At 40.7% G+C, this 16,288-nt stretch overlaps 1 protein-coding gene across 1 annotated transcript in view; it reads right to left on the bottom strand.

The window, feature by feature from the left end:
* The window catches only part of PPP1R16B (protein phosphatase 1 regulatory subunit 16B), a 138,130-nt gene extending 126,971 nt beyond the window's left edge, over nt 1-11,159 (bottom strand). The window contains exon 1 of the mRNA XM_070744782.1: nt 10,951-11,159. The gene's annotated coding sequence lies outside the window, so the exon portion shown is untranslated. The remainder of the gene's footprint in view (nt 1-10,950) is intronic.
* Nucleotides 11,160-16,288: the final 5,129 nt, after the last annotated feature.

Consider the following 16,288-nt stretch of genomic DNA (forward strand, 5'->3'; position numbering starts at 1 on the left):
CCTATCCAAAATTGTCTATTCCCGTGATGGCGATCCTATGGTACCTGTATCAGAGGTGGCACTTAGAACCTTCCCTTGTGACACATGCGCCATCGCCCAAAATCAGACCTCTGTGGCATTTCTTTCATAAGCTTCTGTTTCCCTGCAAATGATGAAACAGAAGCTCACGAAAGAAAAATATCTTATCTCTTGCCGCGCTGCCAGTGTTGGGATGCCCCACCTCTCACCAGCCAGCTGGTATTCAGGTCTTTGCTGTGCATATGTGCATGTCAGTGCATGCACCTGTACATGACCATGCAGGTCTTTGCTGTGCATATGTGCATGTCAGTGCATGCAACTGTACATGACCATGCTGGCACGTGTCAGCACATGTGTGCATAAGCGCATTCACATAGACCTTTCAGATTGGGCAGTCGGCATCTAAAAGGTTTGCCTCATTGGTCTATTCCAACAATGACAAAGTATACCGAGGTGGCACAGCAGGTAGAGTGCAGTACTGCAGGCCACTAAAGCTGGCTATAGATCTGCAGGTCAGTGGTTCAAATCTCATCACTAGTTCAAGGTTGACTCAGCCTTCCATCCTTCCGAGGTGGGCAAAATGAGGACCTGGATTGTGGGGGCAATATGCTGGCTCTATTAAAGTGTTTGATTGAATGAATGAATGAATGAATGAATGAATGAATGAATGAATGAATGAATGAATGAATAAATAAATAAATTCCAAAGGAAATCCAGCTATTTTGGCTGCTTTCATTCTGTGTTCATTAGTACCGCAAACAACCCTAATTCTGAAACCATCAAACTTGGAAGTGCTTTATGACTACATTGTTTGAAAAGCATCTCCTGTTATCAAAAATCATATTTATATACTAAATAGCCTAAGTAAGAAAGAATAGTTCCTGCCAAAGTAAGCCCATGTGGGATTATTAATAAAAAATTGGCAGTTCTGTCCAATATTCACAACCATTTATTCATTTCAATTACTTTATACTGTCTTAGGAGAAAATGTTCATCCAGTAAGGTTATGTATGACATGAGCCAGTATCCTTCCTCGCCATAGCAGATCATCATAGCATTTGTTTTGCAAGGTATTTATTAAAAGTGCAAAATTGTTTGTTAAATTGTTTCTACTAATAAGCTTGTCTGCAATTACTGGTGAACCTGAAGGGCATGGGGTAAAAACTGATGGAGAAATCATCAGCAGTTAGAACCAAAGCACAGCAGTCAGCTCATAGAAATTCACCCTTCATGTTTTGCAAAATGAGATACTAGAAAAAAGACTTCTATCTGTCTTAATTTAGATTAGGAATCGGCAACGAGTTCTCGCCAGATGGTTTTCATTAGCCCCAATTACCATGGTTGGGCTGATGTGTGTGTTTGTTTGTGTGTGTGTGTGCATGTGCACACACCCCTTTTTTTACTTTTTTGGACAAGTCCCTGAAGTTTTCTCGGCAAACCTTTTCAGAAATGGCCTGCCATTTCCTTCTTTGTAGAGATAGCTCCAGAGAAAGAAGGACGGATGCAGTGTTACCCAGCAGCAACATCTAACCTGATATCTAATGTCTACGGAGAGTGGCGGCATACAAATCCAATACAAATCCAATAAATTATCTTAACCTTTACATTAAGCTGAACTTTCATACATTCATAAATTAAAAACAATTCCCGTTTTACAACCCTATAATCCTTTAATTTGGGGTAAAGTCGGGACAAATCGATGGAGCTGAGCATTTACTGGCCAGCTGCCCTTCCTGACTCCATGTGGAGTTCACAGCAGATATTTTTTTCTTTGTGCCCTAGGAGAGAGAAACCTCTGCTGCAACTGGGATTGAACTCTCAAATTTCTGAATGGGCCACTACGCCACTCTAAACACACACACACACACACACACACACACACAAACACACACACACATATATGCATACATACAAAAATAAAATTGCAAGATAAAAATAGAGAGTTGAAGCATATTACAGTAACTTGTAATGGTAAGTGTAAAACATTCTTACTTCACTAAAAAGAGTTCCACAATGAAGTAATTAACTTTTCTATTTAATTCTCTTCTCGCATTTTCTATAATTGAAAGAGACTCACACTTGAAAACTTAATATACATCACTTTTATATGTGAAAAAAAAATAAAAAATGGCTAAAGCTATTGGGCTATTTAAAAATGCAAATGTAGTCTAAAGATCATATCAAGTTGTTTGAGAATGTTCAAAGATCTATCAGGGATTTTATTTTTACAGTCTCCAGGCACTTACTTTCTGACACATTTCTGAATCTATAATATCTGCGATGAATTCTTCATCCTTAACTCATAATTAAAACCCTTGGATAGTTGTTCCTGCGTTTGTTTTGACCATCAGATAAGAAGACTCTGAACAGATGACATTGCTGTGACAGGTCTCTGATGAGAAGCCAGGAACATTAAAGGAAGCAAAATGGGGCAAAGCCAATACATCTTGAATCATTCCCATAAAGATACGTTCCTTAGATGACTTCTCGGGGGAAAAGGAATTCAGATATTGCATGCCATTAGATTACAATTAGACTTTATATGCTTTCAGCTATACATTTGAGGTGTGGGTTCCACTTATCTTCGCCACTGGTTCACATAGTACGTGTGTGCATCCCCTCATTCAATTTCACTTCTGTGCATACTCAGAAGGTAGATTTCAGCTTCTCAAAACACAGCTGACAAGCTGATCAGCTGTACTTCGGGCAAAGTAATAAAGGTCAGTATTAACCCAGGGGCAGGCGGGAAGTTTTTTTCCAAAGCACAGAACAAGAAGAAGACATCAATTTATGGGACCATCTCCTGCCACATACCTCCCAGAGACCTATTAGATCGTACAGAATCAGCCTCCTCCGGGTCCCGTCGACTAAGCAATATAGGTCGGCAGGACTGCAGGGGAAGGCCTTTTCTGTAGCTGCCCCGCCTCTAAGGAACCAACTCTCCCCTGTTGTTCATACTGCTCCCACTCTACTGGCCTTTCGAAAAGCTGGCCATGAATCCTAACATCAGGCATGGCCAGATCATGTTTGATTAGTGTATATGTTGTCATTAGATTGCACAGGGATTTTATAGGGGGTTATTCTATTATGGGTTTATAATGGTGTTTTATAATTATTATTAATATTTGACTTCTTTTTATTATTGTATTGTTCAGTATTGTTGTAAGCTGCCCTGAGTCCTACGGGATTGAGTGGCATAGAAGTCTAATAAATTAAATTAAATCAAAACAAAATACATGAAAATCAGCCAAAAATTCAGAAAAAAACATGGCGGCGCACACAGACAGAACTGGATCCATGATGCCAAAATTACACCACCAGCGGGTCGCTAATGGTTCTGGCGATCTGGTCCGAACTGAGAGGAACCCACTCCTGATATATTTATATAGCAAGTAACTTCTTGTGAGAGTTTTAACTTTCTAGTAAATCTGGGTGTACAAATAAGGTGCCATGAAGACACTCAAGGTATTTTTGAAAAAATAACATCTCATAAAGTGGAGTCAACTGAGAGCAGTAAAGAAAATAAGGCCACTCATCAAAAACCATTAACAGACCCAAAATTGCTTCTACGTGAAAATGGGATTCAATCAAGTTATGATAGCACAAAGTGTGTTTACAGACAGACATTAGGTTTCAGTTCAGACAAGGCACAAAGATTCATTCAGCAATGCTATTATTTTGCTGGAATACAGCCAGGAAAACTGATGACAATATAGTAGTACAATTATCATGCAGATATAAAGTACAGAAGCAACATGATCAGCACCAGAGCCAAGTACAAGAATAAACATCCTGTATCACTAAGATTCAATAAAGTAGAGTATGAAACAGTTTTGATGTAGTTGGCAAATATTAAATAAAGAAATACACTATTTCTTTTATATGTGGAACAACCATTCATATTGAAGACAATAGGTCAGAGAAATATATATAACTGGTACCATAGGCAAAGAATCCATAGTACCAAAGAATCCAAAGAAAAATCAGTTTTCTAATAAAGAAACCTTGTTAAAAATGAACCAGCTGTATCAAGAACTTGAAGAGGGGGAAACTGTTAAACTGTTCATCATATAGAGTGACTTCAGCAAAAACCTCTATATGTAGTTAATTTTTTTAACACTCTCATTCACAACACATGAGTGTCTTTCTCTAATGCCAATCAAATGCAACATTTACTCTTCACAAAAGATGTCACAAGGTAGAAAGGGACCTTAAGATCATTCAATCCCTCCTCATGTTGAAAGAGAGCCTTTGTGCAGAGTCTCATTAACCCACCTCAACAACCTTTTTAAATATTTTATCAAGCTGCTACAAAACAGAGCATCGGGATGAGAAGATATTCCTTTGTTCGTACAACTGCAAGAAACTTATGAATATTGGCACTTACACAACCAAAAGGGTCTTGTCTGTATCTGAGGAAGAGGTGGTGTGGGAGAATCACAAGGTTTGAAGAGTTGTAGGGGGAAAATCTGTGGGGGGAAATAGCTTGCATGCATGCAGGGATAAAATAAAAATAACCCATCAGGGCTGAGCATGTTTCTAAAGAATGTAAGCCCAGTAACAGGGATGAAATGGAGATCATGGATATCTAAACAAGGAATGTTCCACATATTCTATGAGGTAGATTTAACTCCCATTTATTTGGTTTGCGCAGGGCAAAGTTCATACTCTTCTGTCTTGCTCCAGATATTCAGTACAGATTTTAAAGATCCAACTCTATGGATTGGTTATTTCCATTTATTTCACAATACAGGTAATCCTTGACTTACAACAGCGCTGCTTTGAATCCCAGCAAGGGGAGCCTCAGGGGAATCCCTGCGCTTCAGCTGGCAACAGAAGTCCGGAGGCGGGGCATCCCAGTGGCGGCGGATCCCAGTGGCGGCGGCTCGGGTTTGTAAGGTGAAAATAGTTCAGAAGAAGAGGCAAAAAAATCTTAAGCACTGGGTTCATATCATGAAAAGTTCGTATGAAGAGGGGTTCATAAGACGAGGTATCACTGTATTTGCTCAAGTGTCACCAGGTTCATTTCAGTTCTTAATGATTATATAAATCTGATTTTCTCCAGAAACAGAGAGAATACAGGCAAAAAATTACCAGCTGCCTTCCTCATTCTGCTCTCTAAGCATCAGATTCCCCAAACAGCTTCTTTCCGTTGCTGTTGCATTTAAAGGTCACCAAAGGTTGATGATGAATTTTGCATCTGTAGGTAAATGGGTTATTTGAGAGGAGTGGAACCTCTCCTAGCTTCCAAAGTTTTAGCAGGCAATTGTCTTTACATCACTGAATATAAATTGTCACCAAGTCTTTACATCACCGATCTTTATAACCATTAGAGTTGGAAATTGTTGCTTTAAAAAAATAAAAATAAAATCACCAGTTTCTCAAGTCGCTAAATTCTTCACCAAAAAGCATATGGGGACTATGAAGCTGTGTGTTTAAGTTCTAGCTAACATCTGAAAAGGCTTAAAATACATTTTTACAAGTGGTACATGTAGCCAATGCTTATGTATATGTGTGACCAGAAGTTACATTACTTTCAGAGGGGTTTATTCATAAATTGCCATATGTAGGATAATCTTTGGAAGTAAAATACTACAATCCTATGACATTTTCTTGAAAACAACACCATCAAATTCAGTTAGGACAGTTCCAGAGCAAATGTGGAAATGTACAGTATTTGTAATTTGAGATTTGGTAAATGTATCACGTTAAACTACTTTTCCTCAGCCTGATATTCTCTTAATCAATGTTTCTGATCAACTCCTAGAATTCCCAAGCCAGACACTTATCTCAAAGTTGCCAAGTTTGAGAGTTTGAGAGACACTGCTCCAGGTACATTGAATTGCAATTCTCAAAGTGTCAAGTCAACTGTTAATTCCTGGAGTCATAATTCCAATACATCTTGGAAGTACCAAATGGGGAAAGCTACAGTAAGCCATAAATTCAATTAATCAGAGTTTATTGAATCAGCTACAATTACTGGATAGATACACCATACTAAGCCATAAACAATTCTTGACAGATATCAGTGGCTGGGTTTACATAATCTACAAAACCATATTCTAGCCCTGCATATTAAATTAATCTGAAATTTATATTATTATTATTATTATTATTATTATTATTATTATTATTATTATTATTATTATTACTACTAGACTTGTATGCCACCCTTCTCTGAATATATTTCTAGCAAATATGGATGTAAAGTGGTTTGTCAAATCTATTCTAACAAGAACACACACATACATTTTATTGATTTTATTATTGCCAATAAATTCAATTGTGCTTATCAAAACAGTATGAAGAGTCAAACGTAGCTATAAACCTATATTGAATTGCATCATGTAAAACTATGAGATCACCATATGTGGAATGTTTAGCTCTTTAAACTGATTCAGTTGGGTTTTTTTTTTTAAAAAAAGAATAATTTGCACAAAGCAGGCAGTACTGCTCCACATAAGTCATAGTCCACATCTCTAAAGTTCTGCACTTTTAGTATTATTTCACTTTTGTATGCAACAATGAGAAGATGCACATATGTCAACACCTGAAGCAACTGAGCATGCAAATATATTTTTCATTGGTTTTCCCTGAAAAATGTCATAGTTGCAGGCTGTTAGTTGCTCTTTTAAATGATATTTACTTTTGGAAATTGTTCCATGAATGATAGTGCCTAGTTGCAGTTGATACCAAGCTAAAGTCAAAATAAAATTGAAAAGTACAAAGCAGGAAGTTCAGATAGAAAGCAATATAAAGTTGTGCTGTAACTTTCTGATAATGGAAACTATGCAAAGCAATATAATGCCAAAAATAGATATGAAGAAAAGAAACTGTTCTCATATACTAAATTAGTGCAACATAATTAACATGTAGCTTTAGCCTAATTGATATTAGAAGAACTGAACTAGATACAGTTGCAAAAATCTCTTAGGGTTATCACCAAATTTGCTGCACATTACCCAACCAAAGTGAGTGGAGTATTTTTGGTTGACCAAACCTAGAGTGACCACATGATAGTTTCACTAAATACCTCTCACCTGCTCTAAATATGCAACTGACATTAAGGGAATTATTGCTGTGTAGAGAGAAATTTAAATCAATCAATTTCATATTCAAAAAGTGGAAATTATACTGATCATTATGAGATTAATCCAGGTTATGGAGATTGAGATTCAAAAATACATTCTATCATGAGGCTCAGGGACAGTACTTTTCCTCTTTGTACTAACCTTTAAAAATAGATAGCAATGTAAAATTGGGACCAGGAGCAAACATAAGTTCTATGCTTCTCAATGCCAGTTGGAAATGAGTTTGTCTGAAATGGTAGAGGGCTTCCTGCCTGATGGTAGAGGGTTTCCTGCCTGCTTCTAGGTTGGGCTAGAAGACCTCCAAGGTCCTTTTCACTCTATTATTCTATTAATTGCATAGGAATAGCAATAGCAGTTAGACTTACTGTATATACTGATTCATAGTGCTTTTACAGCCCTCTCGAAGTGGTTTACAGAGTCAGCATATTGCCCCCAACAATCCAATCTGGGTACTTATTTTACCCACTTTGGAAGGATGAGTCAACCAGTGTCTACAGTTTGTGTGTGTTTGTGTGTGAGAGAGAGTGCGTGTATAGTGACTGGAAAAGCTTATTGTTTGGATGTGCATTGTAATATTATAACAAAATTAATCAAATTGTCTAGGTTCACACAACATGGTAAGTCAATAACCAAGACTGATACATCTGTAATAACTTTTAATGCATTATATGAATGTATCCAGGGTTTACAATCACCATTTAAGCCAGTGACATGATCACATATTACATCGAATTATGATTTTATTTAAAATGGTTTGTTAAATAATCAACAACCATAATCATTTGCTAAGTTCATTTCACATAGTATAGTATAGCAATATTTTAACTATGATTTGAACAATCCTATTTTTTTTTGCTAAGTTCACAGATGTTAATCCTTGAGTAAATTTACATACAGTATGTTAAACCAGAAGAAAATAAACTAAGTTGTAGATAATTATGCACAATATAGTTCAATTATTGTGACTCAAAATTTATCTTGACCATTACACATTTACACTGACAACAATACTGTTTCTAAAAGGGCTTATATTGGCCTAGATACAAACAGAACGTTTGAATAATCAGCTATGATCATTTAATTTCCCATGTTATCTTACACCTTACTCTCTCTACTATCAGTTTACAAAGCTCACACAACATAATTACTTTGTAATTATTTCTCAGCAATTACAAATAAACTGAACATGTTATCACAAAATAACTTTACTTCTCATTTTATTTTAAAGTAGCATTATATAAAGACAACAGGTGACCCCAAATTTTTAAATGTTACATTTTTTAAAAAGAACCATTTGAAAGTTTTCCTATACTTTAAAATTAAATAGGAGGGATTGCAAATTTCAATTTATGAGTATGGTACTTTCCTTTCCAGCCTATCCTTAACAAAAGTATATTTCAACCTCTACAACTTTTATGATATACTGTATGTCCATCATGGGGAATTCTGGGAGTTGAAATCCATATACCTTAAAGTTGAAAAGGTTGAGAAACACTGTTTTAAACAAATGGATACTCCTCCCTTTTGCATGTTAAGGGGCGAGGGGGATAGGAAAACACCATCAGCTGAACAAAGCTCCACACTATCTGATTTCCATCCTGTCATGGTTAAGAAGAAGCAGTGGCTACGTGGACCACAGATAGCAGAAGAGCATCAGGAAATAACTGATATATATTCATCCAGAGGCTGCAGAAAAGCAGAAGTGAGTAATCTTGTAAGCGATAGCAGCAGAATTATGCACATTTACACTTTACTTTCCCACATCTTTAAGAGGTAATGTGCATGTGATTCCCACAAGCTGCCAGGGCAAAAGCATGTATGGAAAAGCAAAATGCTGATGTAGGCTTGCATTAAACAATCGTTGTATGGTTATGCAGTGGGATCATGGTAGTGGTTATGCGCCTATGTTCAAGGCAAAGCTTGTATCCAGAGGTAGGTTACTCTTTAATTTCTGAAGCAGAGAAACTGTACCCCTTTGCACTTCGGTTGTCAGAACTTGCATGCTTCTTCCTCTTACTTTACAAGCTGGGCTTCGTTTAAACCAGCTTGAAACCCCAGCCCAATTTGAACAAGCTAACACCCTAAGGTCCGAAGACAAAAGTAAAAGGCAGAAGTACAATAGCTCTAAGTTAGCCCAGTACATTGTAGCCCCCTTTTTCTCTTCCCCTCCTCCTCCTCCTCCTCTCTTGCTCCTCTTCTCTTCCTCCTCCTCTCCTCCTCCTCCACCTCCTCATCCTCTTTTCCACCACCTCCTCCCATCCTTCTCCTCTTCTCCTCCTCCACCTACTCTCCTCCTCCTTCTCTTCCCTCCTCGTCCTCTTCTCCTCCTCCTCTTCTCCTCCACCTTCTCTTCCTCCTCTCCTCCTCCTCTTTTCTTCCTCCTCCACCTCCTCTTCCCTTCTCCTCCTCCTCCTCTTCTCCTCCACCTCCTCTTCCTCCTCTCCTCCTCCTCTTCTCCACCTCCTCTTCTCTTCCTCCTCCTCCTCCTCTTTTCCTCCACCTCCTCTTCTTCCTCTCCTCCTCCTCTTTTCTTCCTCCTCCACCTCCTCTTCCCTTCTCCTCCTCCTTCTCTTCTCCTCCACCTCCTCTTCCTCCTCTCCTCCTCCTCCTCTTCTCCACCTCCTCTTCTCTTCCTCCTCCTCCTCCTCTTCTCCTCCACCTTCTCTTCCTCCTCTCCTCCTCCTCCTCTTTTCTTCCTCCTCCACCTCCTCTTCCCTTCTCCTCCTCCTCCACCTTCTCTTCCTCTTCTCCTCCTCCTCCTCCTCCTCTTCTCCTCCCCCTTCTCTTCCTCCTCTCCTCTTCCTCTTTTCTTCCTCCTCCACCTCCTCTTCCCTTCTCCTCCTCCTCCTCTTCTCCTCCTCCTCCTCCTCTTCTCCTCCACCTTCTCTTCCTCCTCTCCTCTTCCTCTTTTCTTCCTCCTCCACCTCCTCTTCCCTTCTCCTCCTCCTCCTCTTCTCCTCCACCTCCTCTCCTCCTCCTCCTCTTCTCCACCTCCTCTTCTCTTCCTCCTCCTCCTCCTCTTCTCCTCCACCTTCTCTTCCTCCTCTCCTCCTCCTCTTTTCTTCCTCCTCCACCTCCTCTTCCCTTCTCCTCCACCTCCTCTTCCTCCTCTCCTCCTCCTCCTCTTCTCCTCCTCATGCTCTTCCTCCTTCTCTCCTCCTCTCCTCCTCCTCCACCTCCTCTTCTCTTCCTCCTCCTCCTCTTCTCCTCCTCCTCTTCCTCCTCCTCTTCTCTTCCTCCTCCTCTTCTCCTCTACCTCTTCCTCTTCTCCTCCTCATGCTCTTCCTCCTTCTCTCCTCCTCCTCCTCTCCTCCTCCTCGCTTGACAGTGGTCGGTGAAAGGAGCGGTCGGACATCTTTCCCTCCATCACTCCTTTACGAACACCTGAACGGAGCCCGAATTAGCACAATCACGCCCAAATTTTCCGGGTAACTTAGCTGAGGGCGGGGGGGGGGGATAACTCCGCTCCCCCAAATTTCTTGATTCGCCTTTGCTTAAACTTCACGAATAAAGCCTGGAAGCGAGGTTCTTTAAAAAAAAAAATTCTGGAGGGCCAGCAACAAGCACACATCAAAAGACCCTCTGTATACAGGAGGCGAAATTAATACGGGAGGCGAGGGTAGGATTTTGTTCTGGATCTTCCACACCGTGTAAAAAAGGTCTCGCAGCTCAACCCACTTCTCTTCTTCCTCCGCCCGTCCATCCACCCCTCAGCAGCTCCCTGGAGGTTTCCGCCCCGGGGAAGCACCGCACCTCCACATGGAATGGAAGAGACCCACCGCCACCGGTTCCGTTCGCCTCACGGGACCCACCGCGGTCCCGCTCGCCCCAAGCAACTCACCGGGACCAGCAGCCTCCTTCCCCCGAGCTCAGCAACCCGCCCGGCGTCGGAGCCAAGCGAAGGCGGTCGGACACCGGCTCTTATTTCCCCGCTCTCGGGACCGGCGGCGACGGGTGACGGGCGGCAAGCTGCCCGTTATCGCTACCACACCGACCCCGTCCGTTTCTTCGGGGAAAACCTCGAGAGGCGCTGAAGGCTCGGGTTGAAGTGAGGGGAGGAGCTCACGGCGCGGACCAGTCAGCCTGGGGATGCGGGCCACGCCCACCTCCTCCTCTGAGGCGGAGCTTTGCGAATTGGGGGGGGGGGGAGCGGGGCGCCGAGGTCAGGAAAGGTGATGGGAGGTGGAGGGTTGCTGGCTGGAAACGGAGGAGGGCGGTGGGCGGGTAAGTGCCTCGCGGGCAGATGTGGGCAGACTCGGGCTGCGAGAAAGAGAGGGAGGCAAATGCCTCGGAATTAAATGCAGCTGACAGATGTGCTGGCAAAAAACCCAGTGTGATTACCATTCTTCCCAAAGCAAACGCGTGCAAACCTATCCGTTTCTGAAATTTGCGTCCTGCCTATCTATTTGTCTAGCACCTACCTACCTACCTACTTACCTACCTAGCTATCATCTATCATCAGTCATCTGTCTAGCATCTACCTTTTTAACCTCTAGCTAGCTAGCTAGCTATCATCTATCATCAGTCATCTATCTAGCATCTAGCACCTATCAATCTGTCTAGCATCTACCTTTTTTATTGTCTATTTCTATTAACTGCAATCTATCTATCTATCTATCTATCTATCTATCTATCTATCTATCTATCTATCTATCTATGTGGTGTGCATGCCTTCTGTCCCCTGTCCTAATGTTTCTCTCTTATTAGCATAATGTATATAAACATTGTTATATTTTTGTATAGCACCAGGGGATACTTGACAAAACAAATAAATAAATACAAATGTCTGTCTGTCAGTCCGTCTGTCCCTCCGTCCATCCATCCATCCATCCATCCATCCATCCATCCATCCATCCATCCATCCATCTATCTATCTATCTATCTATCTATCTATCTATCTATCTATCTATCTATCTATCTATTTAGTGATATACTGCCCCCCAAAATAAAGGGAACACTCAGATAACACATCCTAGATCTGAATGAATGAAATATTCTCATTGACTACTTTGTTGTGTACAAAGTTGAATGTGCACAACAGTATGTGAAATTGATTGTCAATCAGTGTTGCTTCCTAAGTGGCGGTATAACAACAAAAGCAGCAAATAGTATGAAATACACAAATGACCCTAAAACCATGCATACACTCAATCATTCCTAGACCAAGGCCTGCAGGAAAAGCCAGCTCTCAATGGCTTTCCGGAAGACTGGTAGATTGAGGATTGTACAGATGTCTGGAGGCAGTTGATTCCAAGGGATCGGAGCCACCACAGAGAAGGTCCTTCCCTGCGGCCTGCCACAAAGGCTTCTTCCTTTGTGAAGGAATTCAAGGCACATTACTCCATTCCTCCCACATACACACCAGCAACAACCCTTCGAAGTATGCCTATGGACATTCTCCGTCGTCCCAGGTCATGGTTGTCCCAAAGGTGCTTTTTTCCCCCCAAGAGGCAAGGGGACTTTCTGTTTTTTTCTTTGAAGATCTTTCACTTCTCATCCGAGAAGCTTCTTCCCCACTGAAGAAGCTTCGTTGATGAGAAGAGAAAGATCTTCAAAGAAAAACCAGAAAATCCCATTGCATCTTGAATTAAAAAAAAAGCACTTTTGGGACATCCTTTGAAGTTTATTGGGTCAAGAAAAAGTAATGGCTGGAAGTCCCCCAATAGGTTTCCTAAGGATGGGACTCAGTTTGGATGTCATTGGGAGTGCTGCATCCATGTTTTGGGTCTGCTTCAGCGGTAGGTTGATACCAGTCCTGTCCAGTTATATGAACCGGTAGTGGCAGTGGGAGGCTCCGCCCACCCGCCCCGGATGCTTCTGTGCAAGTGCATATGCAAAACGGTAGGGATGGGATTTAGCACTATCTACTATCTACTATCTAAGAGGTCTGTAAGAGGCATGCATAAGTGCACCATTGTGCCTACGTCCCTTTCTTAGTGTCCTATTGTCCAAATTTACCTGTACCTATTTTTCTTATGTTTATACCAATCTTGTACATATTTTTGTCAAATTAATAAATAGAACCCATCACTGGTCTGCTTAGCTTGTTGAATGATCTACAACTGCCATAGTGAAATATCAAGCATGGTTTATAATCCACAGTAGCTGGTTTCATAGAATGCAGAAGCCATTCACCAAACAACGCACTCTATGGTTAGGATAATATATAAACTCAAAATCATAGCTTACAAATTTTTCATTACCAAACTAGGTAACACCATCAGGGCACTGGCGTTTGATAATGAAATGTGTACAAGAAAACTACCAAGCTCAGACAGCAGCAGGGATTCCACAGTTCAACCTTTAGCTACAGGTAACTCTATTGTATGGAAAAACTCAGTATTACCGTGCACCTTATATTTCTGACTCAAATAATTGCATAAGTGAAAGGAGTGGGGAGGAGGGAGATAAATATATCTTTCAAAAAGTAGCTCATCCTTCACATATTCTTCCCCCACACCATTTTTGTATGTATCTGCAATACACCACAGGGATGACTTATGCATCAAGAGATCAGGCAAATGGCATAATTACACACTTATGTTATGCCATGTACCGTAGGTTAAATGTATAAATTGCTATGATTCATATCATTTGCCCGTTACAGATATTTGTGTCCTTTTTCAACCGTTTCTTGAAAAAAGTCACAAGTTTCCATACCCATCATAGAAAGTGTTCACATGGGTATCCATGGTTATCTAAAGTCCATTCTAATGAGTTTATATGGTACACTAAAGTATAGATATCTACAAACTGGTTTGTATATTACCTGCAGTGAAGGGCTGCCAAACATTTCACCACGCTGTGGGCATGGCTTGATGGTCATGTGACTGGGTAGCAGTGGCTTGCCAGCCATGTGGCCAGGTAGGAGTGGCTTGACAATCATGTGACCGAGGGTGGCTTAAAGGTCATGTGACTGGGTGAGAGAGACTTACCACCAAGATAAGTTTTCAAATAGGTGCTTGGACTCTTTTTCAGTTGATTGAGTCACATTATTTGAACAGCCACAAAAAGGACAAATGATAGACAGTATTACTTGTAACATTTTAAAGTTTGTAACATTTTAACATTTTAAGGTTTTCTGCTGAACCCACAAGGTACAGTATGATAACAGATTAGGCAAGTAGCTCAATTTTCTTTAATTGCTATAAAAGCTCAGGTCTAGATAATGATTAAAGCGTTTAGGGGTAAAAACATACTATTAAATTATTTCCTACTTTAAAAGTAATTAAGGATCATACAAAGGTACTAGAGAAAGAAGAACAATAAAAAAACTGTTAAGTATTCAATAAATAGTGCAGCAGCCCATTACTGATTACCTGCTGGGCTAATATGTGATTGTTTTAACATGTATCTGATATATCAGGCAAACATAATTTCTACATGAGAAATTGAGTTCGAAAAAGGGACGGGAACTTTGTTGCTTTGATCAAGATACTGAGAAAGAAACTCATCCTGACATTGTATTTTAAGTAAACTGGATTAAAGCCGATAGTTTTTTTTTTCCCCTGCTGTGGTCCCTATTATTTTTAGTATTATTTGACAAACCTACAATTTTGGAAGTCACTGAATCCAATCTATTGATTCTGTTTGAAAGATGGGAAGCTGGTGGGATTTTTAATAACATACATCATAACAGTAATATCGTTCTGAATCTCATTCAGTGTTATTTTAATCAGCCGAGATGAAATAGTGAAAATTTCAGAAGATAGCAGGTCTTACTGTTCACATTATAATCAATCTTTACTACTAAATTGTAATAAAAACAACATTGTCAACAAAACTTAAGGGCTGAACTACATGCTCTTGAGAACTGGCAACTGCTTTCAATAAATGTTTAAATGATTTACAGGAAGGATCTTTATGTTATCATTCTTTTAGTACTGTAGCTCTGGGCCAGGGGTATCAAACTCAAGGCCTGCAGGCTAGATGCATCACATGGTGGGCCCGCCCCCCACCTAGTTTAGCGAAGGGGGGGGGAGTTCTGATACTTCATGTGATGCTGTTGTGACGATGCAGGCTTGACACCTCTATACCTCACTATAATAATTCTGCCAATTGTGTAAATCTTACATTGTTTGTATGTATTTACAAGATAACAAAAAAACTTTATTTTGAAAATACCTATTAACTATAGAAACTAAATTTTGGGCATCAGACAGGGGGAGTATATTGGAAAAAAAGCATTTATATAATCTTCCTGAAGACTAGGAAAAAGCAGCTACATCAGCCTTAGATTTGAATGTCACCCCTCTCTGAAGACTCGGGGTGGCTCACAACAACAAAACAGTACAAATCCAATAATTAAAACAATTTAAAACCCTTAATATAAAAAACAATCATACATCTCATACAAGCCATACATAAAACGAAAACGGCCCAGGGGAATCGATTTCCCCATGCCTGGTGACAGAGAGTTTATGAAAGGCAAGGAGGGTGGTGGCAATCCTAATCTCCGGGGGGAGTTGATTCCAGAAACTCGGGGCCACCACAGAGAAGGCTCTTCCCCTTGGTCCCGCCAGATGACATTATTTCATCAATGGGACCTGGAGAAGGCCAACTCTCTGGGACCTAACCAGTCACTGGGATTTGTGCGGCAGAAGGTGGTCCCGGAGATATTCTGGTCCGATGCCATGAAGGGCTTTATCAGCAACCAATGCAGACTGTGAAGTGTTGATGTAACATGGGCATTAACCCACTTGCCTGATTTTGTGCAACACAATGAACTACATTCAGTGCATTTTGAACACTCACTGAGGCAAAACACAATCAATCAGTTAAACTCAAGTTGCTGGTTCATTTTTACCACACTGTGGGCATGGCTTGATGGTCATGTGACCGGGTAGGAGTGGAATGCTTCCGAGTTGTTTTTATTACAAATGTAATTAGGAAAACACAAGTAAGGGAAGATTCTTGTTTCTCCCATAGCCAGTTCTGTGTGGCATGCTTCCGAGTCAGTTCACCTGACAGCCTAGTCATCTTCCAGCCAGAGAGCAAAACCATGTTGTTTACAGGGAGGTCCTGAGCAATTCATCTGAGGGATGAATTGAAAGTCTATGCCAGTGATGGTGAACCTTTTCTCCCTCAGGTGCCAAAAGAGCATGTGTGCATGCTATCATGCATGGACAAGTGCCCACACCCATAATTCAATGCCTGGGGAGGCAAAAAAGCGTTCCCCA

This window comes from Erythrolamprus reginae, chromosome 3 (genome assembly GCF_031021105.1).
Source record: "Erythrolamprus reginae isolate rEryReg1 chromosome 3, rEryReg1.hap1, whole genome shotgun sequence".
Taxonomy (NCBI): Eukaryota; Metazoa; Chordata; class Lepidosauria; order Squamata; family Dipsadidae; genus Erythrolamprus; species Erythrolamprus reginae.